We start from the raw sequence: 3,746 nt of genomic DNA, 5'->3' as shown, positions 1-3,746 counted from the left end.
CTATTTAAAAAACGTGTTGCTGTGCTGAGATTTTAAGTTTTAATGTAATCATATTTATCACTGATTCAACTTTCTTAGAAAAAACATTATGCAACATTAAAAATATATTATTGGAGCGTAACATCATCATTGGTAAAATTTTCAATAATATTTTGTTTCATAATTAATGTTAAGCATACTTATATTGTACTTGGTGGTGGTGAGGGTGGTGGTGATAGTCTTTTTATTTACAGTATTGAAGTATGCATAGTAAAGTGCACAAATCTTATGTATACAGCTTGGTTAACTTCTACATATGTATATGCACATATAACTACAACATAAAGTAAGATTTAGGAAATCTCTAGCAACCATGATGCCTCTCTGTTGCACTCACCATCAGTTGCCCCACAAGGGTACCACTATTCTGATCTTTATCACCATAGCTAGCTTTATTTTGCCTATTCTGGAAATTTCTGTGGTTTATATTTTAAAGTAGCCATTAGATTTTTTTGTGCTCTTTTGAAATTAATATATATTTTCCTTTTTTTTGAAGTTTTTTTGCCTTGTCTTGGTTTTTTAGTAGTTTGACTACTATGTGCTAGGCACTATGCATGTATTATGTATGATTTCTTCCAGTTGATTTTTTCTTGGGTTTTTATCAAATTTTTGGTTCTTCTCTTCAATCACTTTATGACTAGTAGCCCTTCAAATATTGCTTCTTTCTAATTATATTTTCTCCCCTTCTTGAAGTCCACTAGACATGAATGTTACATCTTTTTTACCATATCCTCATACTTCTCTGCTGTGTAAAAAACTTTTTGCTGTGATTCAATATAAATATTCTTTGACCCTTTTTCCAGTTCAGTAATCTTATGTTCTGTTGTGTCTCCTGAGACAGTTAACTCAATTATTACTTTCTTATTTTTAATTACAGTATTTTTAGTTCAAATTTCCGTTTGATTAATTAGAAAATAGATTCCAGACCTTTGTCAAAAGTCTTCATCTTTTTCTCTATTTGTTTTAAAATATACCAATCAAAGTAATTTAAATGTTGTTTTCTGATAACATTAATGACTGAATCACCTGTGAGCTTGTTCCTGTTGTTAATTATTTTTCTCTCCTGGTTTTTATTCTTAGGGCCCTGTGTTTTGTTTTTTTAGTATACTTGTATATTTTTATTTGGCTGCCAGAAAGATACTGTGGGTGAAAAAATTGTAGCATCTCTAAATCATGTTCCAATTTTTCAAATTTTTCACTTTTCCTCTTCAGACAGAAAACTGTGGGACCAGGTTGATCCTGTGTTAGTTTTAGACTTTTGAGAGTTAGTGATTTAGGTTTCACTTTTACTTCTGTAGTGTGTTTTTACTCTTAAAGAGTGGTGCAAGGGCCTTCTGAGACCTTAACTGAAAGCCTGAAATATCTACCTGAGTAGATTCTGTATGGTAACCTCTGGTTCTTCAGCACTACACAGCTGCTGAAATCTCTAGGGGGCATTTTAGACTCCCAGTTGTTGTTTCTTTGGGGTTCCTTATAATCTTGTCTATCCATATGCAGTTTAGGAAAGTAGACTTTTTTTATTTTTAGAAACAGGGTCTTTCTATGTTGCAGGCTGCAGTGCAATGGCAATTCACAGGTGTAATCATTGCACATTGCACTTTTGAACTCCTGGACTCAAAAGATTCTCCTGCCTCAGCCTCTTGAGTGGAAAATAAATTTTAAAACTTATTTATCGATGGCTCCCTCCTCTTTGGCATGTTGCCTTTCAAATTCCAGCTTCTTATTGGCTCTGAACTTCCACTCTTTTGCTCTCTGTCAGCTCATTAGGTTACTGTTTGTTGCTTGAATTCTGTTTCCTTGTGCTGCCATTTAGAACCTAAGGACCTGGATGCATATGGACGTCTTTCTGCATTGCATTTTGCTCTCTCAAAGGTTACAGCCCTTCAAATCCTACATGTATTGCTGCTCTCTAACATCGTCAACCCATGGTTTTATATATTTTGTCTAGCTTTTATAGCTTTTTGTTGGAGGACTAGTTCTGCTACAAATTACCCTACCAGGTAAGAAATGAGAAATCCCTTTTTTCAGAAAATTAATTGAATGTAAAATTGATAAGAATTTCTCTGTTAGGCACACATCTATATCAATACTACAATGAATAGTTGCATGTATATGCATCCCAATAATCATAACAGATGAGCTTCAAGAACCCATGCAACAGGAAACTATTTTTTTTTTGAAAAAAAAATAATCTTTCGGTTTGTTGAAGGAGCAGAGGGGGCCAGGAGAGGGGGGGAAATAAAATGCTTTTGCCTCATTTATAAAGAGCGAGTTTTCAGGAGGCCCCTTCTCAAGGAGGGGGGGCGCCTCTTCCCCAGCTACGAGCATCAGCAAAGCCAAGCCAAGGAGGGGAGAGGGAAACTGGAGGGGCCCAGGGACCCCAACACCCTCTTGCACAGGAACCACAAACTTTCTCCCCCCACCCACAACGCATCTACCCCAGGGGACCCATCTGGGTGGAGGAAGGGAGTATGTATATAGGTAGGGGTGGCTTTGGGCGGGTGGGGGAGGGAATAATTTATCCACAGCAGTGGTGGGTGGCAAGGGGGCTGGGGTAGTGGCCTGGAGGCAGTGGCGGCCTAGGGGTCCCGTTCTTTCTTAACCTTGATGTCTCCGGCAAGGATAGTGGTGATCTCACCCTGCATGAAGGCCCAGGGGACAGAGAAGCCCACCAATGGGCACTTGTTGTCACTCGGGCAATACTCCTCCATGGCAGGCCCTGTGCCTTAATGAACTCCCGGGAGCAGGGAAAGCAGAACTTGTGTCCGGGCACTGAGGGGCACTGAACGAAGTGGGTGTCTTCCAGCTGCTCCCTGCACATGGTGCAGCACAGGGGGGCTCCCAGGGTCACCTCAGTGCCACTCCTGCCCCCGCTGACAGCTTCGGTCATGGGGCTGACTTCAGCCTCACCGTTGCACACCACCAGGCAATGCTGGGTTGGAGGCTGGGACGTAGAGGAGGCCGCAGGGCTGGCACCCCTGCACGCATGGGTCTCCCGCTCCTGCTGGAGTCCTTGGGTGAGTGGCCCAGGGCCTTGGCCACATTCTTCAAGGTGGCGATGGGGGAGGGCACGCCAGGGGTCTCGGTGGAGTATAGGCTTCCGGGAGCCACCCAGGGTCGCTGCTCCTGCTGCTGCTGCTGCTACTCCTCAGTGGTCATCATGCCTACCACCTTGCCAGGGGATGGTGCAAGCCGCGGTCCAGCCTCCGGCTTGGCCTCTCTCCCGGATCCAGGCCCGGCCCTGCTTCCCCACCCCCTATGGGGGACCAGCCCCCATAAAGAGATTTAGAGGGTCCCTGGAAGGTGGGGCAGCGTTGGCGAATATTCTGGAGAAATAAGGAGAAAGAAAGAGACTGGACTTTGTCTAGTGCAGAAGCCGATTATGTAGTAGGGATAGATATTGAAAGAAAGATGGAGGGATAGATATAAAGAGGAAGAAAGAGAAAGAAAGAAAGTGGACAACTGTTCAGTGAAATGAGCAGAAGCTGTTTATTTGGACCAACTGTGAGTCTTTTATCCCAAATTTTCATATGTTAAATCACAAGACTTTCACATGAACACAAGGCCAGGTGGATGAGGTGCATCTCCCCCACCCACCAGGTGTTTTCTTAAACATGAGGAAGGACAATTCCAATCAGATCACAAGACTATTACATGAATACAAAGCCAGGTGGATGAGGGGCATCCACCACCCACCAGGCGTTTTC

At 42.7% G+C, this 3,746-nt stretch overlaps 1 pseudogene; it reads right to left on the bottom strand.

Moving 5' to 3' along the window:
* Positions 1 to 2,618: 2,618 nt before the first annotated feature.
* Positions 2,619 to 3,180, bottom strand: LOC103277326 (annotated as a pseudogene).
* Between the last annotated feature and the right edge of the window lie 566 nt (positions 3,181 to 3,746).

Source organism: Carlito syrichta, unplaced genomic scaffold (genome assembly GCF_000164805.1).
Source record: "Carlito syrichta isolate Samal-C Ts95f unplaced genomic scaffold, Tarsius_syrichta-2.0.1 Scaffold317199, whole genome shotgun sequence".
Classification (NCBI taxonomy): domain Eukaryota; kingdom Metazoa; phylum Chordata; class Mammalia; order Primates; family Tarsiidae; genus Carlito; species Carlito syrichta.
Note: the sequence above shows the minus strand (reverse complement) of the source record. Positions and strands in the feature narration are given on the sequence as shown.